This window comes from Nomascus leucogenys, chromosome 4 (assembly GCF_006542625.1).
Source record: "Nomascus leucogenys isolate Asia chromosome 4, Asia_NLE_v1, whole genome shotgun sequence".
Lineage (NCBI taxonomy): Eukaryota > Metazoa > Chordata > Mammalia > Primates > Hylobatidae > Nomascus > Nomascus leucogenys.
Window position 1 is genome coordinate 67,667,937 of NC_044384.1, and position 24,017 is coordinate 67,691,953.

General features: G+C 42.2%; 1 pseudogene; it reads right to left on the reverse strand.

The window, feature by feature from the left end:
* Nucleotides 1-20,572: 20,572 nt before the first annotated feature.
* On the reverse strand, nucleotides 20,573-22,696 carry LOC100592980 (annotated as a pseudogene).
* Between the last annotated feature and the right edge of the window lie 1,321 nt (nucleotides 22,697-24,017).

Consider the following 24,017-nt stretch of genomic DNA (forward strand, 5'->3'; position numbering starts at 1 on the left):
GTTACTAAGGATGGCCTTAAACTCCTGGGCTCAAGTGATCCTCCTGTCCTCTTGAGGAGCTGAGACTACAGGCACATGCCACTGTGCCTGGATTGTGGTTAGATTTTGATTGTCTTTTGGTGCTGGGACAGACCTGTCCCAGTTTGGTCTGGTCTGGTCCCCATTGGAAGGAAGTGATTAGTAACCAAGAGTCAGCATCAAAACCCTTCTAGCCACATTTGAGCAACAAAAGAGGTTGGAGGGAGTGGATCTCACAGTGGACCCAGAGTCCACTGTGAAGCTCAATTTCATCTGTTCTGTAGGAGTTTGCTTCCTCTCAAAGTGCTGGGCCAGCATTACTCTGTTGTACTTATGCAGAAATTTAACAAATAACAAGTGCAAAGTTTAAAAAAGAAAATATGAAGTAAAATGATAATTTCAATTTGTATAATAGTTTTGAGCCATAAATCTAGGCTTAAAGACAACCAGATTGAATAAGTCAAATGACCACAGGGAATTAAGTGAGATTTGTAGTAAACACGTAGTCCATTTTCTTATTTTGTGTATGTGGGTCTCAACTTTCCCAGAGGAATTTACCCTGGTACAGCATGTAGCATTAGCAATAGTGCAGGCATTTCCTTACTTAACCAACACATACTCTAGAGCAATTTTATTTATTTTATTTTATTTATTTATTTATTTATTTATTTATTTATTTATTTATTAGACAGTTTCACTCTTGGTGCCCAGGTCGGAGTGCAGTGGTGTGATATCGGCTCACTGCAACCTCCACCTCCCAGGTTCAAGTGATTCGCCTGCCTCAGCCTCCCGAGTAGCTGGGACTACAGGCACGTATCCCCATGCCTGGCTAATTTTTGTATTTTCAGTAGAGACAGGGTTTCACCATGTTGGCTAGGCTGATCTCAAACTGCTGACCTCAGGTGATCCTCCCCGCTTGGCCTCCCAAAGTTCTGGGATTACAGGTATGAGCCACCGCACCTGGCCTATAGAGTAATTTTAGCATCTAGTATCCTATGGCTGGATTGAATCAAAGCAGAGTAAGCAACAGTTCTATTAGGAACGTTGCCAAGGTGACCCACTAGGCTGACTAAAGGATCTCTTAGGCCAGGTTCTGTCAAGTTACCAGCAGAAGATACCATTATCCTGCCAAGTGAGCAAGGTAGGCATTAAGAGTGGTAAGAGTCTCATTATAATATGGAGTCATTAAGTTCGGGCATCTTGGGGAAAGCTGTTTACAGTGTGAAGCTATCAACTTCTTGCCCTGGCTTGCAGTTTGAATGTTTCTGGTTATGGCATCAGGCAGTTTGGTCAACTTTCTGTGTGATCCATACATCAGGCCCTAGACTTATTCATTAAAATTCTTCTAATTTCAGTTTATAATGCTCCAGGAACAGAACAGTTGCTGTTTTTAGTAATTTCATGGAAGAAAGTTGGATTGGAGGAATCTAGAAGAATTCAGGATCTAGTTTAGTCTATAGGTAAATAATGAGAACTCAGAAACAGTGTTCAGGGCTACAGTCTAATTACAGGTGTACCATAGCTTTTATTTAGAAACATAATTTTTTCTTTCTACATTGATCACAAAAGAATCTCAGACTTCAAATTTCAAAGGCTCTTGAGGCTAGAAAGCCGAACCAAGGTAGATTTCAGATTTTACATAGTCTTCAGATTCCTGGGCCTGCCAGGAAGTGACAATTTTTACTCACTTGCTGCAATGCTGGGAACCCTTGAAGCCAGGTATGTATGCTATGTCCATTCTCCAATATAACATTCCAGTCAAAGCCTTGGTAATACAACCAGTATTTCCAACTGTATCCTATTATAAAAAGAGAGCAAATTCTTACTGAATGTATGCAAATAACCATATTGCCATAAGAATACTCATGAATAGTTTCCAAATTCTGGTGAGATCAAGTAGGAAAAAAAGGAAATGCTTTTGTCAGTGTTCACAAAAGTATATTTTACCAGTTACTATGAACTATAGATAGCTTAAGAGGAAAAAATTATTAAATCTGGAAAACAAAACATGTAAGTAACAAGCCGATGTCTTAAACACAGTCATAAAAACATTTTCTTCATCAGTTGTTTAATCTGATGTAATTATTTTTGTTCTGCTTGATTTCCTGAATGATCAAAAAATTTAATACAGGCAACACAGGAAGTCATCTTAATGAGTCAGAAAACATTTTTTTCTTCAGAAAGTTACCAAGTAGGTAAAGAAAAACCTCCTGCAGTGTGATTGCTTCTTCTTATGGGGCGCCTGTTTGGATAACCTAGAAGTCAAACCTGATTACAAAGATATGTGAATGTAGTCAGACACAGGAAGAATATATGTCCAAAGGTTATGAGTGTATGCCACATTATAGACAAATGTAAACAAGAAAGCTAGCAGCTTGAGCAGGGGAATACAGGGCTCTTAATAAAAGCATGGGAAATTTTCTGGTTATATGGAACAATTCTGACACATCAAGAAAAGCCAAGAGTAAGACGGCCGGGCATTGTGGCTCATGCTTATAACTTTGGGAGGATGAAGTGGGTGGATGATTTGAGGTCAGGAGTTCGAGACCAGCTTGGCCAACATGGTGAAACCCCGTCTCTACTGAAAACACAGAAATTAGCCGGGCGTGCTGGCAGGCGCCTGTAGTCTCAGCTACTCAGGAGGCTGAGGCAGGAGATTTGCTTGAACCCAGGAGGTGGAGGTTGCAGTGAGCCAAGATCGCCCCACTGCACTCCAGCATGAGCGACAGAGTGAGACTCTGTCTCAAAAAAAAAGAAAAAGCCTAGAGAAACACAGTGCTCCAAACTGTAAAGCTACAGTTTGGAAGGTGGTTGAAAATTTATTTTAAAAAACGGGTTTCAGAATTAAATCAAAACCTTTTGCAAATTTTACTAAGAGCAGTTCAGTAGTTCAAGAAAGCCTTATTGTTCTAGCATATGGAACCAAATTTTTATGTTTATGTTAGTGTATTCTTAATATCAAAGCCAATATTTAGAAAGGCTTATAAATGGCCAAGCACGGTGGCTCATGCCTGTTATCCCAGAACTTTGGGAGGCCAAGGCAGGCAGATCACTTGAGGTCAGGAGTTCAAGACCAGCCTGGCCAACATGGCTAAGCCCCTTCTCTACTAAAAATACAACAATTAGCTAGGCATGATGGCACATGCCTGTAGTCCCAGCTGTTTGGGAGGCTGAAGTGGGAGAATCACTTGAACCCGGGAGGTGAGGGTTGCAGTGAGCTGAGATTGTGCCATTATACTCCAGCCTGGGTGACAAAGTGAGAGCCTATCTCAAAAAAAAAAAAAAAAAAAAAAAAGAAAGGCTTATAAACAATTTCCTTCTAATTGTAGCCAACTTGATCACATGCAAAAATTTATCTCATAAATTCATCCTACAGAGACCTTTTATAAATAGGTCTTCTTCTTTTATTTAACAGACCTTCCACAACATGTTTAGAAATTTAGTTTTGTCCTATACTTCCTCTTTCTTAAAAAACTAACCATTTTACTTTAGGACAAAAATTTACCATATAATATTCTTTATCATACACAATTATTCTCTTTCTAATATTCTTTACCAATAATATATCTTTATACCTGTAACTTTCTTCACATCTCTCTCCTACTTTCTATCTTGTTTCTATTGTATTTTCTTCCTAAGTGCATATTTTGAAACAACCTTTAATAACTTCTTAGACAAAATTATTCCTTTTTCTCAAAAAAGAACATATATTATGCTTTCCTTATCATTTTTATCATCAAAAACATTTTTGCACACTTTGTATACAGAATCATGTATATTAATTAGAATTTTTAACTGGTAGTAACACTAATTTCCAGTGAAAACCAAGGAAGCAAGAAATGTTAGACTGTCACGTATTTTATAGATATGAACCATTTTGTAATTGTAGAAACATGTTTCCCCAAAATATAGTTGTTATGTACATTAATAGAACAAAATATATTTAGTCTTTTTTATGAAATTCTAAAAGTCAAGAAGAAACATTTATGGACAGCAACTTATACTTCAGTGTTTTATCTTGTTTGGAAATGACTCAGACATTTAATGAGTATCATTTAATTTAATATAACATAACCTTTAAGGTTTTAAGTGACATGAAAATTCATTTATAAATGTTTATCCTATTTACATTTACCTAAGTTATTTGTTTTTAACTATTCTACTTACGAAATCTAGATTACTTATGAAAATGGAGATATTAGACAAAGCTAATCATCATTTCAAGCTATTTCTCTGTTAACCATCTTTATAGCCTGTGAATACCAGGTGTTCACCTAAGAAAAAACCTGAAAGTGAAATATATGGATATTTTTTCAAAAACTCAGGAGATACAGCTGTTTTTATGAAATGAGTATTATTTAATTGGTCTTATTCATCAAAAAGTTACACAAAAATCATCCTGTTTTTAGGCTGGGTTTATAGTTTTGTGACCTTTAAATATGTAGCAGAGACAAATGTAGTCCTGCCTGACCAGTAAAATCAGGCAAAAACGTATGCTGACAATTCTGAAAACATTCTATTTTCATCTTATCAACAAATTTATAACTAGCTCAAAGATTTACCTAAGTCAAGTGAACTAAAAGTCATTTGGGTTAATTACTATATATTTTATATGAGTGCTCATTTAAGCTAATCAGAGTAGAATTCCTTAAGGGATTTCTGGCTGACTATGCCAGATTTTGCCAAGTAAACACATGTGTAAACACACTGACATACACACATAAGTAAAGATCTTTTAGCTTTAATTTTAGAATTTTCGTCATGAGACAGTAAAACTTAATAATACAAATACATCAGTTTATAAAACACAGTCACATCTAAATTATATTTCTGACAAAGTGGGACCTGTCCATATGACTAAGTTTTATTTTTCCTGATAAGTAGTCTAACAAAGGCTGTGGACCAAAATTTTGGATTTTTTATTAAAAAATACCTCTTTTATCCTTTTTTTCCAGTTCCAAGTGAGTTTAGGGTTAAATATTTAAATGTTTATATTTCAGCTAGGACTAGCTGAATTATATACAAAAAACAAAATCTCCAAGTGGCCTTGAATTAATCTATCTTTTGTTTCCAGTCTGGTTTGCTTGAATAGTCAATGCAGGTGGAGAAACATTCGCCATGTAGCCCCTATATGGCAGACAAAGCAATTTGTATGCTGGACAAAGATAGCTTATGTGATTGCTCTGAACTCAAGATTTTGACCCGTTTGATCTAAGACAGCCCAACTTTTATAAACATGTATCTAGTTATTTTATTTTAGAGTATCAATCCTTCAATTAACTATTCACTCTAAACAATTGTGAGTCAGGCAAACCTAAATTAACATTTCCAAAAGGTATCTAGTTTGTTGGTTACCATACAGCTGTTGTAACTTGTAAAGCCATTAATTTGAAAGCCCTTTAAGACATTAAAAAAGAAATTTGGCTGGAATGCCGTAAGCAGTGAAATTATCTCAACACCAGCAAAAAAGTCAGCAGATTCAAAGTAGGCAGAAAAAAACAGAGAGAGATAGAGAACTTAGAAGCTCTACATGTTGACTCTATAGTCGGCTGCAGTTTTTGAATTCAGTTCTAAGGGAAAAACAAGCTTGGAGAGCTTGAATGAGCCCCATGATGGCCATTGACTTAAAAACATGCACAAGGGAAGACTTGCAGCCAGCTGGAGTCCTAGAAAGTTGGCATTCCTTAATGTTTGAGGAACCCATTTCATTTATTATTAATCTCTTGAGAGGGAAGAAAATCCCATCAAGGAGTTTGGATCAGTATCTTAGATGGCAGCAACCACCCTAGTGCTTTTAATTAGCCATCTCATGCCCTCCATTTAAAATGTTTATTTTTGAGCCAAGCATGGTAGGCCACAACTATAGCTCCAGCAACTAGAAAGGCTGAGGCAGGAAGATCACTTGAGCCCAGGAGTTCAAGTCCAGCCTGGGTGACATAGCAAGACCACGTCTCAAAAAGAAATAAATAAATACATAAGAAAGAATGTTTATTTTTGTTCTCAGAAGATGTTCAGAAACAAGCAAGGGAAAAAAAGAGTCAATTTGTTTCTGGACATGTGTAACCCAAACCAACAAAACCAAAATCAGAGTGCTCACACAAATTTTAGCCCAGCTGTGCAGATGAAACCAAGTATTAAACTAGGTACACAGAACCAGAAGTGAAGTCACCCCAAAAGACATGCCTCACAGACAGAATGTAAATTCTGTAGAAAGCAGAGTACTTAAACCAGACAGACATTGCCTTATATCAGAAAGGGCTCGCCAACAAACAAACAAAAACAAAAACAACCTTTTATAGTCCCAAGAAGGACCCAAGGTTCTTTATGAAAGGAGGCCTTATAATAAAATCGGATCCTGAATGAGGTCAAAAGGAACCCATTACACAGAAGTAGTCCAAGAATCCAAGAGGAGATTCACCAGGACAGAAAGAGCAACTCATGAAAGGAGAGAACAAAGGGCTCAGCTGGTACCACATTCAATTCCAGGGGCTGCTGACTCACCCCAGGTGAGCTCACTTCTGTCCCACTTCTGACACCATGATATCAACATAAATAACAAACAGAGAGAGAAGCTGTCTAAAAGAAAGTGGTGTTTATTTGGGAATAGGCATTGTGATGGGAATATGCATGCCTTGGGTAAACTATGTGTGGATTCAGGGAGGTGAAGAAAGACAAATGTTTTTAAAGGGAAAATGAGGATTACATAATTGTTTTGAGATGATTTTCCTTGGCTATAAGGACCAATAACCAGGGTAGTGCCAGTCCAAGTTTGAACAGGCAATTCCTGGGCAGATGTCCTCACAGAATAATTTTTTTTTGGTAAGGTTGCGATGACCTTTGGGCAAGGTTGAGGGTTTTGCAGAGTCTTTTGTGATAGTTTTTGTTATCAGGACTTTAGGCATGAAAACCCTTCCTCCGTGGCCTTCCCTGGCTCTGTTTGCCAGGATTTTTAATACAAGTGACTCCATATTGATTCTGACAACTTTCTCAGTTTTCACAGCCCTTTTGGGATTAAATGCACTGATATTCATTGTATCTACCTCAGGGTCCTGATCCTGAATGCTATATAATTGTTTGTCAAATCAAATACACACATAAAATGGAAACAGATAGATACCATTATTATCCCCATTTTACAGTGGAAGAACTCAGGCACTGAGGCACAGAGAGGGTTAATAAGTTGCCCAAAAGTTCGCACTAGTAAGAGACAGAAGCAAGTAGTGTAGTGCAATCTTATGCTAAGAAAATGGAAGAAAAGAAAGAAAATAAGAAAGAACCTAGTTATTATAGCTAACGATATGGTGTTGTGCACTCAAAAACTTCTTGAGAGAAGTAGATCTCATGCTAAGTATTCTCACCAAAAGAAATAGGAAGGAAGAAAGAAGAAAAGAATAAAGGAGAAAAGAAAGAAAAGCAAGAAGACACAAGAAATTTTGGAGGGGATGGATATATCTATTACCTTATTTGTGGTGATGGTATCATGGGTATGTGCATTTAAAATTTAAGCAAAATTTAAAACAATATTTTCAAGCTATATAGTAGCCAGTCAAATCACTTGTGTTAGAATTTAAGGGGAAAAGCAGAAAACTTAATTAACATAACGTGATAATTACAAATTTGGGAAAAAAGCGAGTCAAATGAATAGAGAAATATTGAAGGTGACTATGGTTAACAATCATGTTTCTTTTGGCAGATTTTTAGTTTCTTTAGTTATTTAAAATTATATGGAGTAATGTATATTCTAAAAGCTGCTTTTTGTTGAGTATGCATTATTTTAATGACAAAGAAACAAACACTAAACTTTTTTTGTTTTTGTTTTTCTTTTTCTTTTTTTTTTTTGTTTTTTTGAGAAGTCTTGCTCTGTTACCTGCAGTGGCATGATTTCGGGTCACTGCAACCTCCGCCTCCAGGTTCAAGTGATTCTTCTGATTCAGCCTCCGAGTAGCTGGGATTACAGGCACCTGCCACCATGCCTGGCTAATTTTTGTATTTTTAGTAGAGACGGGGTTTTGCTATATTGGCCAGGCTGGTCTCAAACTCCTGACCTCGAGTGATCCACCACCTCAGGCTCCCAAAGTGCTGGGATTACAGGCATGAGCCACCATGCCTGGGGCAACACTAAGGATTTAATGTTTTAAAGAGAAGAAATTAAATCAGCCAGTGCGAGGGTGAGGACCTCATTTTTGTCTCTCGCTGCTGGCTAGTGGGGAGTATAGATGGAATGTGGAGACGGCCTACTTGCTCCAAGTACTCTGAACTTAACAGGGCACTGCAGAGCAATCTTTTCGAAGTTTTGCAGAAATGTCTTCCATCCCCTTATACTTTTTCACATAAAGATGGCACTCCTACACATTTGGAGAAAACATTTTTTACATTGTTTGCCTATCTGTAGCTCTTGGCCTACACAACATTCCCTGAGCATCAGAAGAGTTACCGGAGAAAACTTAAAATACACCAACATTTGGCCCCTGTCCCAAGACACTGATTTAATCTGATGGAGTGGGGGCCAGGCGTCTGTATTCTGGGTGATTCTAACGGGCAGCCAGGGCGCAGGACCTATGGGACTCTGCACCACCTGACCCTCCCACTGGCTCAGGAGTTCCAGCCAATTCTATTTTTCCCCCGGAAATGTGGAAATTGGGGGATGATAGCTCCTTCTTGGAAATGTGGAGATGGGAGAGACTGAGCCAGTGGCTAGAGGGGGGGAGCCACGACTGATTCGTATGAGTTGGCATCATAGGCAGCAGCAGGTATGCGAGCAGAGCAGAGTCTCCTGGGCAAAGGAGGAGGGGCAGTGAGATGCCGCCAGGGAATGAGCTCAGCTCAGACGCCCTCCAACCCCTTGGAACAACAGCATGCAGGAGCTGACCCTCCGCTCCTTGAAATGAGGCTAACTCTTTCAAATTCGGAAGTTGGGGCTTTCCTCCACTGAAAATAAGGGGGAGATTAAAAAGCAGGAAACAGCCCTGGAAGACCCCTCGAGAGGACTCTGCTCAGGTCTGTGCCTCATGACAGAGTCCTTAATCTGGGGTCTGAGCTTCTGAGTCTCTGTGGTTGCTCTGGTAGAATTCTGTGGGCATTTGTGCATACGCGCATTTTATAGAGGAGAAAGTCTATATGTTTTATTCTGAAAAGGGTCCATGAACCTTATAATTAAAAACAACTGCTCTATGAGAACAGAAAATTTTAAGAACATCTCTCCTTCTAAACCTATGTAGGAATTTAAATGTTTTAGAAAACAAATACTGTGTTAATATTACAGAGAAAGGCAGAGAGAGAGAGAGATCATCAGTATGTTCAGTGCAAATTCTAAACGTATGTGTATTTTGTGTGTATGTGTGTATTTATTGGAACTGAGGCTGGTTTTACAATTTATCTAGAAGAATAATTCCATATGTTGGAGGATAGTAACTCTCATACAATTTGATAGGAGTAGATTGTGGTACAGCCATCGTTTTGGAAAACTTCATTTGTATTATCTTCTAAAATTATAGCCAACAGAACTGCATGCACAGGTGAATCAGCATTTTTAATTTTTTTTTTTTTGAGGTGGAGTCTTGCTCTGTCACCCAGGCTGGAGTGCAATGGCATGATCTTGGCTCACTGCAACCTCTGCCTCCTGGGTTCAAGTGATTCTCCTGTCTCAGCCTCCTAAGTTGCTGGGGACTACAGGCATGCACCACAGCGCCCAGCTAATTTTTGTATTTTTAGTAGAGACAGGGTTTCGCCATGTTGGTTAGCCTGGTCTCGAACTCTGGACTTCAGGTGATCCACCCGCCTTGGCGTCCCAAAGTGCGGGATTACAGACGTGAGCCACCACGCCCGGCCGCACAGAAGCATTTTTAAATTCACAAATAATAGTTGTCTGTATTTATTGGGGCAGCATCATTAATAGCCCCCAAATGCAAGCAATTGAAACAACCAGGAACAGTGGAATGGATAAATTGTGGCAGTTGCAATAGAACTCTATACAGCAATGAAAAAGAATGAAATAGAGCTATATAAAACAACATGTGCGTATGAAACTCATAAACATAATACTGAGCAAAAGAAACAAGACACAAAAGAAAAAATCTCTAAAGTATTTCATTTCTGTAACGCTCAAGACAGGCAAACCTAACCTATGGCGCTGGAAGTCAGGAGAGTGGCCACTCTAGTAGAGGCACAAGGAGGCTTCTGGGGTTCTAGTGATGTTCTATTGCTTGGTGATACTTGGGTGTGTGCACCTTGTGGTAATTCACCAAGTTGTACGCTTATGGCTTATATACTTTTATTTCTAAATATTGCACACTTTAAAAATGTTCTGCTTATTATCTGCAAACACGTGCATACTGCATTACATTTAAATAATGAAGGACTTATATGCACAATATATAAGGAATTCCCACAGATATAAAATGTAGAAAACTGGCAAAATAAGTGCAAAGGGGTTTCACAAAAGAGTGATAAGCAGTTAAGTGGGTCCTAAACCGCAGCAGTGGGAGCTGCCAGGCTGACTTGCTACCTTTCCATAGATTTGGCCAGTAAGAAAACCATGATCCATATGGATGCAGACAACTTATTTCAAATTGGTTCCTCTTATCCTCCCAGTCCCACAGGGGCTCTGTGGAGGCAGGCGTCAGGGATGCTGCACAGACAGGGGATCTGTGCACAGCTGAGGACCCCTGAGCCTAGGAGACCCCCAGACTCAGAAGGAGCTGCCGGTGGCCTAGTGACTCTCCTCTCCAGAGACATTGTCATTGTCACCCTGGAGTGCAAGCAAGTCTCTAGGGATAATTTTTCCTGTCTCTTTTTAATTTAAAAATAAATTATGAGCTGGGCGTGGTGGCTTACGCCTGTAATCCCAGGACTTTGAGAGGCCGAGGCTGGAGGATCACTTGAGGTCGGGAGTTTGAGACCAGCCTGGCCAACATGGCAAAACCCCATCTCTACTAAAAATACAAAAAAATTAGCTGGCCGTGGAGGCGGGCGCCTGCAGTCCCAGCTAGTCAGGAGACTGAGGCAGAAGAATTGTTTGAACCTGGGAGGCGGAGGTTGCGGTGAACTGAGATTGCACCACTGCACTCTAGCCTGGGCAACAGAGCCAGACTCCGTCTCTAAATAAATTTAAAATAAAATAAATTATGAATTTTTGTTTTTTTCCTATACTCAGACTAAATAAAGGCATTTTTATTTACTGGTGTATTCCTCCACTGACTCTTCTTCTATGTGTTTGTAATCTGTAGCAGAAAAGATAACCCTGCTCGCACTGTTCTTTCATTTCTGAGCTAAGGAAATTTGTAACGCAGCACATTTTCACTGGTTAATTAACTGTCTCATCTTTGGGTGGTTACATTTTAATCCAAAAGGTGTTAGTGATAAAGTTCTCAACTTCAATAAGGTTAAAAGAGTACACTTTTCCCCTTATAAATGATAAATGTCTTACCAGGTCCTCCAGCATATAAGAGTGTGAAATGTTTCCTTAAATTGATGGTTGACCAAACTTCATTTAGTTAGGAAAAGAATTGACTTACGAAATTTTTTAGTCCTTCATTTGCACAAGTGCCATTTTCTTTTTATAAAATTTAAGGAGAAATTTACAAAAGGTATCTCAATTCTGGAGGCCACACTTCTAGTTTTCATCCCTCCTTGAAATTTTCACCTGGAGTTACATGCCTTTAAGTGGCACAGTCCCTGGGGCTTGACAGTGAATGCTTTACTTCTTCTTTAGGAATTTCCCAATGCTTAGAAGACAGAACTCCTTAAAGTAAGACTTAACTTGTTTTTGTAAATAAATGAGAGATAGCAAGGTGCAGTGACAAGAAAATTGCACAGAGGCCAGGAAACTTGCAGTGAGGATTTTGAAATATTAAACCTATCGAAGGGGCACTTAATGATGAACAAAATCTTTTTATAGTTTTTTCTATAATTGAATGAGAGTGTTTGTAAATCATTGAAGGGTGAGTTTACCTATGAGATTTGTTTCTCTTTCTCTCTCTCTCTTTTTTCCCTAGAGACAGGGTCTCACTCTATTACCCAGGCTGGAGTGCAGTGGCACAATTAGGGCTCACCGCAGCCTCCAACCCCTGGTCTCAAGCAATCCTCCCGCCTCAGCCTCCTGAGTAGCTGGGACCATAGGTGCATGCCACCATGCCTGGCTTATTTTTTTATTTTTTGTAGCGATGAGGTCTTGCTATGTCTTTGCCCAGGCTGGTCTTGAACTCCTGAGCTCAAGTGATCCTCCCACCTTGACTTCCCAAAGCGCTGTGATTACAGGTGAGAACCACCGCATCCTGCCATGTTCTGTATTAAGAGATCTGACTTGAGACTTCTGCTCACCCTCTCCAGAGACCCACAGAGCCAAATCTTAGAAGGGTGAAAGGGACTCAGGAAGGGGGCAGGGAGTGAAGTAGGAGTTGGGGAGCGAAGGCCAATTTAGCTGCTACCTTCTCTCTATCTAAACCAGTGGTTCTCAAAGGACAGTTCCTGGACCAGCATCTGAGATCTTGTTAGAAATGCGAGTTCTTCCTGGACCTGCTAAAGCAGAAACTCCGGCAATGGGCTCCTGCAATCTGTGTTTAGACAAACTCTCGGGGTGATTCTGATGCACACGAAAGTCTGAGAACCATTGCCCCATATTTCCAACATGAAAATTATTTTTAAGTTCAGAAGACTCTATGAATAGCTTCAGATGACAGTTCAAAGCAGAAAAACAAAATGTAACAGAGAATAATGCTGGATAAACTATTTTCTTCCCAAAATATAAGAGAACTGATAAATAAGGAGAGGAGGTTACAGGAAGTACACACATGTTGAACTCTAACTAGTGATAAAATATTCTTTTCCATAATATGGTCAAACAACTTGAAAAACTATAGTTAATCTGAAAGAGAAAGTACGACTTTTTAGTCAGAACTTTTCTCTTTGAAGTTTCTTTGTCTAAATTCTTTTGGGAATCACTGGTGAAAATGTAAGAAACTACCAAAGAAGTATAAACACAGTGAAATTTATCTTCAGGATTTTCTTTCTTCCTGACATGAACATGATTAAAAACAGTAGTCAGAATTCCCAAAGGCGATGTTTCAATATGTTCCTTCTTACAGCACCTAATTAATCAATGGCTGACCTGATATATAGCAAATAATAGTAGTGTACTCATAGCTAAAAAAAACTGAGGAAGGGCTGGGGGGGTAGCTCACGCCTGTAATCCCAGCACTTTGGGAGGTCGAGGCAGGTGGATCACCCGAGGTTGGGAGATCGAGACCAGCCTGGCCAACATGGTGAAACCCCGTTTCTACAAAAAATACAAAAATTAGCTGGGTGTGGTGGTGGACGCCTGTAATCCCAGCTACTTGGGAGGCGGAGGCAGGAGGATCGTTTGAGCTTGGGAGGCTGAGTTTGCTGTGAGCCGAGATCGCGCCACTGCACTCCCACCTGGGCAACAGAGCAAGACTCCATCTCAACAAAAACCCCAAAAAACAAAAAAAAAAAAACAGAAAACTGAGGAAGAAGTTTTTTTTGTTTGTTTGTTTGTTTGTTTTTGAGACGGGGTCTCACTCTGTTACCCAGGCTAGAGTGCAGTGGCGTGATCATAGCTCACTGCAGCCTCAACCTCCAGGGCTCAAGTGATCTTCCTACCTCAGTCCCCCACGTAGCTGAGACTATAAGCATGTGCTTCCGCACTCAGCTAATTTTTAATTTTTTTGTAAAGACAGGGATCTCTCTATGTTACCCAGGCTGGTCTCCAACTCCTGGGTTCAAACAATCCTCCTGCCTCGGCCTCCCAAAGTGCTGGGATTAGAGATGTGAGCCACTGTGCCTGTATTTCCTTTTGTTAACTTTGAGAAATAACAAATGCTAAACCAATGTATGGCTTATTGTACTCTAGGTAGAAATGTAAGTGCTTTGAAATGAAAGTAAAACCGATAGCTTCTCCCCATAGAGACTGGCCCCTGCCACAGTGAAGTCAAGGGTGCTCGTGAACTTTGCAGGTGCTCTGAAACCCTGGTTGACGCTGTCTTATTGCAGACTCAAAGTGAGGGGCCACAAGTCCACGCCGAAGGTGACCTTTGATTGTGGCACCCAGTTCCTATCTTGTCTTTCAGCATAACATTGTGTTGAGTCAAAAATGCAGCCAACAAAAATGCAAATGCTATTGACAGAAAGTCCTAGAAATGTTGATAAAATTAAAATTTAAAAACAAATAGGCCAGGCACAGTGGCCTGTAAACCCAGCACTTTGGGAGGCCGAAGTGGGAGGATTGCTTGAGGCCAGGAGTTTGAGACCAGCCTAGGCCACATAGCAAGGCTGCATCTCTACAAAAAATATAAAAATTAGCTGGGTGTGGTGGTGTGCGCCTGTAGTCCCAGCTACTACGGCGACTGAGGCAGGAGGATTGCCTGAATCCAGGAGTTTGAACTTACAGGGAGCTGTGATCTGCACTCCAGCCTGGACTACAGAGGAAGCCCCAGTCTCTTAAAAAAAAAAAAAAAGAAAAAAATTGGGGGCACAATGGCTCATGCCTATAACCCCAGCATTTTGGGAGGCTGAGGCGGGGTGGATCACCTAAGGTCGGGAGTTCGAGACAAGCCTGATCAACATGGTGAAACGCTGTCTCTACTAAAAATACAAAAATTAGTTGGGCATGGTGGCAGGGGCCTGTAATCCCAGCTATTCAGGAGGCTGAGGCAGGAAAATTGCTTGAACCCAGGAGGTAGAGGTTGCAGTGAGTCGAGATCAAGCCTCTGCACTCCAGCCTGGGCAACCAAGAGTGAAACTCCATCTCAAAAAAAAAAAAAAAAAGGGTGGGGGGCAGCGCGGTGGCCCACTTAGGTAATCCCAGCACTTTGGGAGGCCAAGGCAGGCAGATCACTTGAGGTCAGGAGTTTGAGACCAGCCTGACCAACAATGGCGAAACCCCATCTGTACTAAAAATACAAAAATTCGCTGGGCATGGTGGGGGGCACCTGTAATTCTAGGGAGGCTGAGGCACGATAATCGCTTGAACTTGGGAGGCAGAGGTTGCAGTGAGCCGAGATTGCGCCACTGCACTCCAGTCTGGGTGATGAAGTGAGAGTGTGTCTCAAAAAAACAAAACAAAACCGGAAGGAAAGAGGGGAAGAAAGTAGAGGGGACAGGAGGAAAGGAAAGAAATTTCCCTGAAGTGAATAAATCCACATATTCAAGCATTTGGATTACAGTTAACGGCGTGGTTTAGACCCTTGAGATCAAGGTGCAATTTTACGCATCTGTAATTTTTCTGTCACTTTTTCTGTAAATAAGAAAATCTTTGACCAAATGGTTACACTTCTGAGGAGTGTGAAGAAGGAGAAGTGTGTCACTACTCCCTGGTGTCCTGAGCTCGCAGCCCTGAGGTCCCACCTGCTCTGTGGGGCAGAGACTGTGCTGGCTGTGCAGCCTCTCAGTTCAGAAGAGCATCCTTGGCAGACTGTGCTATCCTGCTAGACAAGGTGGACCAGAACCCGCGACTTGATTTCCTAAACTCCTGATGGGAGAAGAAAGAGGTGAAGAAGAAACTAATTTTTTTTTTTTTTTGAGACGTTCTCGCTCTGTCGCCCACGTTGGAGTGCAGTGGCACGATCTCGGCTCACTGCAACCTCCGCCTGGTGTCCACTGTCTGTCTTACAACGTGTCCGGTGTCTTACACATGGTCCTACATAAGACAATAAGACAAAGGCCGAGGGACACACAGCTGTCATTGCTTCCCATCCACTCCCACCCTCTCCTCCACCAGTTGGGTTGGGGGCAGACACCTGGCCCAGGCTGGGTCAGTTGGATTTTCTCTATCAGGAGCTTTGGAACACAGGTCCAGAGAAAAGGAGCTGATGTGCTGCAGGCAACAGAGCTGCAGTGTCATATATGGTCATAGCTTGAGCTATTATTGCAGTAGACCAAAGCCATGTGCAGAGAAATTACAGGAGGCGAGAGAAGCCACGAGTGGGCCAGGCTACATCGCTTGGGGAGACAAGCAGACACAAGGAACTCCACAGTGCAGAGAAGACAGAGGTCTCTGATTTTCCAGCATGATGTGGCTGCACGCTGTTTCATTTCTCAGAGGCCTGAAGGAGTAACTGTTGTATACTTAGTAAAACCATCTTTTACTTAATGTTGACTCAAGTGGGCTTGTGTTCTTGGTGTAAAAAAGTGAAAAGTGTATGTCCCAAATCTAATCTAGGGACAGAACCTAATTTTGTGTGATGTAATCCTCAAACTTGTGGGAAGAAACTGACTTTTTTTTACTTAAAATTTTTTTCATTTTTCTTTTACCATGCAAGACTTCATCATAAGAAATCAACATTTTTGATTTTGAAAAATTAAGGCAATTTAATATTAAACTTTAATGGGGTTAAGACTTGTTCTGGGAAACCTGTTACTCACCCAGTCAAGCAAGACAAAAGTGACCTTTAATCAAACATCCTTTTCGGGTTGTATCTGGCCCCTCGATGATCATCTGATAACCATCTTTTTTTTTCCCCTGTAAAATGTCCCTGCCAAGAGGAAATTGTATTATTCTTTTTTTTTTTTCTTTTTTTTTTTTTGAGACACAGTCTCGCTCTGTCACCCAGGCTGGAGTACAATGGCACGATCTCGGTTCACTGCAACCTCTGCCTCCCGGGTTCAAGTGATTCTCCTGCCTTAGCCTCCCAAGTAGCTGGGATTACAGGTACCCAGCACCACTCCCGGCTAATTTTTGTATTTTTAGTAGAGATGGGGTTTCACCATGTTGGCCAGGCTGGTCTCGAACTCCTGACCTCAGGTGATCCACCTGTCTCGGCCTCCCAAAGTGCTGAGATTACAGGCATGAACCACAACGCCCACCCAGAAATTGTATTATTCTAACGGGCCTTTTCCTTTGAATACAAGATTGTACTAATCTCATATATAAATTGTCTGAAAGTTTGCTCAGGCAAGGACAACGAGGCAAGCTCTGAGGCAGCAGATGTCTCAATGTTTTCCTCAGCAGTGGTCTTACCTGGGAACTTGCTAGAAATGCAAATTCTCTGGTCACAATCGAACTACTGAATAGGAAACCCTGTAGGTGTAACCCCACAGTGTGAGATCCAGGTGATGCTGACACGCATGACATTTAAGAACCTCTGCACTCAGGACACTGAAGCTCATATAGTGCTTGTTGGATTCCTCTAAAGACTGAGCTTGGGTTGGGTTGTACAGGAGTGAAGGGTGTAACCAGAACAGGCTCCTTGCGCGATGCACACAGCACGTCAATCCGCTAAGACCACCAGGTTGCAGCAGAGAAAGAGGTTGAATCATAGGGTCACTGAACAAGGAGATGGGAGGGAACCTCAAATCCACCTCCCCAAGGAGTTTGGGGCCAGGGTTTTTAAGGGTTTGGAGTGGGCCAAGACGTGGAGCTCGTTGGTGGGATAGTGCAGGGTGAAGTCGTGGGACAGGGAGAGGAAGAAGCTGTGTTTTCAGGCTGATCCCTTCCTCTGTGGGGTCTTCAAACTGGGTGCTGGAATTCAGGGTCTGAAAAACATCTTAAGTGATAGTTAAACAAAGTCCTTATGCTTCTAATGTCAGCGATCCTGTCTATAAGAACAATGGGGAGGCAAATTAATTCTTACACAGTCTTCTGACCCTAATGTCAGAAATCTCAGAAACAATAGGGAAGCCGATGGTCAGGGTCTAGGGCTCCATGACTTTCAGCAACAAGGCAGTGGGCCAGAGTGCAGCCTGCCTGATGCTGATTATAACTATATTTCTGTCCAGAACCCAGCACGCAATTTTTGTTAACCCTGTGGGGACATATCCCCATGCCAGTTTTCCATATTCTTCTTGGCTCAAAGTGGCCTCTCTTCAATAAATAAATGATCCCCTTGAGAGGGGCTTAGACAGTGACCCAGTGAAAAGCTTCCCACTGTTCCCACTGTGGACTGTGGAGCTTTGTTCAGACAACAGGCCCAACTCTGGCTCCACTGGCCCTGCGATAACCCTACACTGTTGGCTGACCTGGTTCCCCCGTCCAGAAGGAGTTTAATGAGGAGGTGAACATGAGCACTCCTCACAGGGAACGTGCCCGAGCAAGTCAGCAGGACTCGGATTTGCTTGCAGTTGTTAGCCAAGCCGATCTCCTACTGACACATTTAGCTTGGGGACAATGTCCTGTCCCCAGACAGGAGGCCTGAAAACTTGACAGATGGCAAGAGCTAGCATCTTTCTTTAGGATGAGAAGCAGGGAAGAAGCCCTCATAATTGGAATAACACAATTTGAGAAGGAAAAAATGGTCACTCCTTACTAGATCATTTCTCACCAGCCCCTCCCATCTTCCTCAGGGGAAAACTGCTTTCTCTTTCCTCTGTGCCCCAGAGCAGCTCCAACTCCCCTGACGCAGCACGATACTGTTATCCTTGCTTCTAGACTGGCTCCTTAATGAGACTCTTTGAGGGCCAAAGCAATGATTAGTCATCTTTGTGTTCTCTGTGTTTGGCAAAATGTATTTGCTGGATGAATGAGCTTTAACTAGGGCTGGTGCAGATGTTTGGGTGGCAAGGGGAGTTGGCTAGCAGATCCTAAAACCCAGGTAATCAGCCTTTCCTGACTGTAGATTCCCGTTGGCCTCGCACGCGCACACACACATACACACATCTTAATGGTAATTTCAGGACACTTAAAATTCCCTTTCAGTTTAAAAAACCTTTAAATGGGCCAGGCGCGGCGACTCACACATATAATCCCAGCACTTTGGGAGGCCAAGGTGGGTGGCTCATCTGAGGTCAGGAGTTCGAGACCAGCCTGGCCAACATGATGAAACCCCGTCTCTACTAAAAATTCAAAATTAGCTGGGTGTGGTGGCACTTGCCTATAATCCCAGCTACTCGGGAGGCTGAGGCAGGAGAATCACTTGAACCCGGGAGATGGAGGTTGAAGGCTGCAGTGAGCCGAGATCACGCCATTGAATTCCAGCCTGGGTAAAAAGAGCAAAACTCCATCTCAAAAAAAAAAAAAAAAAAAGCTTTAAATGGCTATGGTGGCTAGTTGCAACGGTCCATTCAAGTAGAAGAATTAGTTTTCACTGCCTTACTCCCAAAGAACACACACATCTTACAGAAAGGTGAGATACTACTCACGTGTAGGGTCATTTCGGTTCCCATCACAAAATGCAAAGAAAAGCACTGGAAATTCAAACTGCATTGTGTCAACCTTATTGGTTCCTTCGGGGCTGCTGAGAAGTGTACTTTTGTGTTCTCAGTGCACAGGGGTTTGCTAAGGAAATGTAGAGTGTTAACAAGACCAGACACTGTTTTCTTAGTTGAGTGAGGTGGCTTCATTCAGGGACTTCGACATTTGCATATAAACCTCATGATTGCAGGGACAGCAGGAGCTGACATGAATTAGGTTGGTACTTGATATGCTAATTACAATTCTGTATAATCTTTGAAGGCTGTTTGGAAAGAGAATTTAGAATTGGAGAGAATGGAAACGCGGTTAGGTTAAATGACTTGCCCAAAGGTCTCAGAGCTAATCAATGGGAAATTTGCTATGTGTTTCCAATGTGCAAAGAATACTACATGCAGTATCTCCTTTAATCCTCTCAGCAATTCTCTGGTGAGTATTTTATTACTATTATTGCCATGCCGTAAGGGAAGCCACACAGAGCTGCCACTTGCCCAGACTTACTCTGCTAATGAGTGGAGGAGTCAAACGAAGTTTGTTGAGATTTCGGCTGAGGTCAGTCTGGTCCCAGAAAAGAACATTCGAAGGTCATTCTTTGCTTACCGGGAACAGAGCTAAGATTGTCTCAATTTTTTTTTTATCACTCAAAGATTTTAATGCTCAGTTTTTACAAACACATTCAAGTTTCCATCCAATTTTCTGATTCATAGCAAAATGTACTAGCTTTAAAAATGTGCATTCTTCAGCTTTCTCCTACACTTTTTTGCCTATTTTTCAAAACTGAGCACTGGGTATTTTTAACATAAGTGATATTATGTCATATGTGCATTTTAATTGCATGTTTTTCAGAAGAAATGAAATCCATGATATTTTGGGTAACTCATAGTGTACTTATAAAATGAAAAGCTGGCTATCAAAATATACTTTTCACTGGGAAAAAGAAATAAAACAAACAAATGGATCTACATGAATTAAACATTGCCTTTGATAGATTTCAATGCAGGACAGTCCAGAACAAACATATTTGCTCTATTTCCCCAGAGTTGCTCAACTTCTTAGCTGGGTATTTCAACAATTTTTTTTTTTTGAGACAGAGTCTTGCTCTGTTGCCCAGGCTAAAGTGCAGTGACGTGATTTCGGCTCACAGCAATCTCCACCTCCAGGATTCAAATGATTCTCCTGCCTCAGCCTCCCGAGTAGCTGGGATTACAGGCATCGGTCACCACACCTGGCTAATTTTTGTATTTTTAGTAGAGACAGGGTTTCACCATGTTGGCCAGGCTGGTCTCAAACTCCTGACCTCAGGTGATCCACCCGCCTTGGCCTCCCAAAATGCTGGGATTACAGGTGTGAGCCACCGTGCCTGGCCTATTTCACTAATATTTTAAACTGAGATTTTATTGTATTGGCATTTGTTTATCATTCCACATCTTTAGCCAAGCTCTGAGTGCTTACAATTTTCTGATAATGGTTGGGAGCTTACTCAGGAGCATCTGGACCACTGGACACTCGCAGTAACTGTCCACACCCAGCACTCCCTGTCATCAGATGCTCCATGCCCTTCTCACACTCACCTTGAGCTAGTAACTCTTCTCTGAGCTGTATTTCTTCAAAGAAGATTTCTGAACAGCTTCAGCAACTTTAAGGTCAGGTCACTTGCAAAGCTCAGCTCTCTCCTCGGCAAGCTTCTGTTTCTTTCTTTGTTCTCACAGCCTGTTCTTGAAGTTAGGGTCACTCCGTCTCTTGTGGTCTAAGTAAATGCAGTACCCAATGAAAAGGGCCCTGCGTACCCTGGCTATGATGGCGCTGTTCTGGCCCAGTGTCTTTTGTAGACTGTGGCGGCAGGGTCTCAATTCCTAAATCAGCAATGAACATCTGCTGCTTAGTTCCTATTATTACTGTACATAAAAGGCTGCATTTCTTAAATTGGAAAAAAAAATGGGCATTTTGCACATTCAAGTTAGCCTTCTAGTTAGTTCCCGACCAAATTAACTATTATCAAGATGTTTATATTTCACTGAATTCACAAGCTGTCTGACAGCAACAAAGGTCATATGAACATTGTGAAATCAGGAGCGAAAACATGGATGTGTCTTTTTTCTACTTCCCCCCTCATTTGAGATTTGCAGCATACCTAACAGCAACTGATGTGGTATATTCTGTCCTTAAATTTAAAAATTTAAAAAGTAAACACTCAGGTTGAATATTTGGAGGGAAACATTGATACTTTTGCACAGCAAAAATAAATACATATATTTCTCCTTTATTCAAGAAATTTCTCAGCAACTGGAAGTGCTGCTGTGAGACTTATCCTGAAATCTGCACATGCCCTGGTGGTTTGTGCAGGATAAACGTGGGAATGTGCTGGTTCCTACGGCAAAGGCCCCAGTTGGGGCTTCTCCCTCCCAAGCTGTGTGGTGACGCCAGCCACACATGCAAGGACAGCAAATTGGAAGTTTGTCATCACTGAGGCCTTAGGAGAGCTTGGATGGGTGTGCAGGGTAGATCTGAGGGGCTAAGAAAGGGGCACAATGACAGGGATGGGTGCTGGCTGTACCCAGCATGCAGTAGATGCTCAACAAAGGTGGAGTCTCTACACAGATGGCTTAGAAGTCTTTGCGGAAGGGGAAGGAGTGGGAGTTCAAAGATGAACCTTCGGAGCCCAGTATCAATTTAAAGGAGCAGAAAAGCAGTGCAGACAAGGAGGCTTCTCATCTCTAAGCATCTGCCTGTTCCTCTGCCTTCTAGAAGACACTTCCTGTTAGAATTTCAGGCTCATGCTCCTGGCCTTCCCTCTTCTCCCTGCTTGGATCAGAGTCTCGATCAGAACATAGCTCCTGGGAGACCCCACTGGCCTCCAAGACAGACAAACAGGAATAGGGGGATTGTGGCAAGTCTTTCCCCACTCAGTAATGTGGAGAAACTGCCATGGGAGATAAGCAGCTGAAAATGTTTCCATCTATGACCTAATAAGCTAAGTCAATTTCTCACACACACACACACACACACACACACACACACACACACACACACCCCATCAAAAACATCATGAATCCTGATGACATCACTTTTGCTTCTGCAATGCTATTACTATTGTCAAGGGCCTTCCTAAAGCACCTTATTAAATCAGCATTTGATCCAATCACACTGCCTGTACTCAAATCAGCGTCTGAGACTGGGACAGGCCATGCTTCTTCTTCACCGCACCGCACATAAGCACAACCCAAGCACGTACTTGGGCTGCTGATGCTTGGCCACTGCGTGTTTCCTCATGTAACACAAAGGGATGCTGGGCCATGCACAGTCGTGTTGTTGAATGGCAGCTGAAATGTCACAAGCAGGTTTCCTTGAGCCTTAATGGTTTTGTTTTCCCACAGTCTCAAAGAATCGAACCGCTTGCCCCTCCCCCTCAGTCTTCTCAGAACACTCTCCCAGGACTGAATTTAAACTTCTGGAGGGATCAAAAATCAACTCGTTAATCAGGAGCTCAAAGCCAGCCTCTTCCTGGATCAGCATATGGGGGTCGTGCTCCTCCACACTCATGGCCCTATTTAATGTTTTAATTAAAAAATTTCTTCCTCATCTTTTCCATTTTTAACTTGTATAGAACTCGTTTGTGCGGAACTCATTCTTCCTGTGGGCTCCATGCACTCGCGAAGGCCTCCGATTCCTGATGAGCATAAAACCTTCTTTCCACCATCATCTCACTTGCAAATGGAAATTCCAGAGCTGCTCCTAGCTCTGAGAACCCCAGGGCAGACATCCAGTGGGAACTTTCCATGAGGAAGCAAGACATCTTGGCGTGTCTGTCTGTCGTCTGAGGACCCTTAGCTCTTTCCTTCCAGCCACTTCTCTGGCATCTCTTTCCTCTGTGCATCCTGCAAAGTTGGCCAGTCTCACTCCTGGGAAAGACCCTAGCTCTGATGGTGGCCTTGTCCCCGCGGGGAGTAGAGACTGTATGAGAGGAGGCAGCACCCAGTGGGGCAGGAGTGTGTGCACTGCCAGGCACTTCAGAGTACAAAGCCCGGCCCTGCCACTTAACAGTGTTATGGTGTGGGGTGGGTGGCTTATTCGCCTTGTGTCTTGGTTTCTTCATCCGCAACACTGAAAGAAAAATAATATCTGCCTTCCCCACCTTAGGGCCCATTACCGCATTTGACAAGGCTCGTTTGCTACCTTCCCCATAAAGCCTTGCCAAACCTAATTACTTCTCTTGTAGGTTTTTGTTCTTGTTTTTGAAATTTGCAAAACAGAAAACCTATTTATTTTCCGATGAGAAATGGAACTATCAAGCACATTGTTTGCCTGTAAGCAGATTTACACGGGAAGCTAAATTACTGTCAGGATGTTGGCTGCACACAGCTCAGAGGCGCTGGTGTTGTGAAGCAATGATGGCCTCACACATTCATCTCCACTAAAAATAGCTCATCCTTATTCAGCCGGTGCTAGATGCCAGGTGATGTGACTCTAAATGTTTATTTATTAAATTTTAATCCTCACTATAACTTATGAGTTAAGAACTGTTATAAGCTCCCTTTTACAAACAAGAAAACTGAGGCATGGAGAGAGTAAGTCACTTATCCAAGGACACACAGCCGGCGATGCTGGGTTCTGCCCCAGAGCCCAAGATCTCGGCACTGTGCTGTCTCTCTAGGGAGAAGACTGCAGCGCAGACTCCACACTGCTTTCCTCTGCGCCTCTTACCACACACATCTGTACTGCTGGGCTAACTTCCCAGGGAATATGACCTGCATGATCTCACAGGATCTGTGCTTAGAAGAATTTCATCCTGGGCCAGGTGCCTTGGCTCATACCTGTAATCCCAGCACTTTGGGAGGCCAAGGCAGACAGATCACGAGGTCAG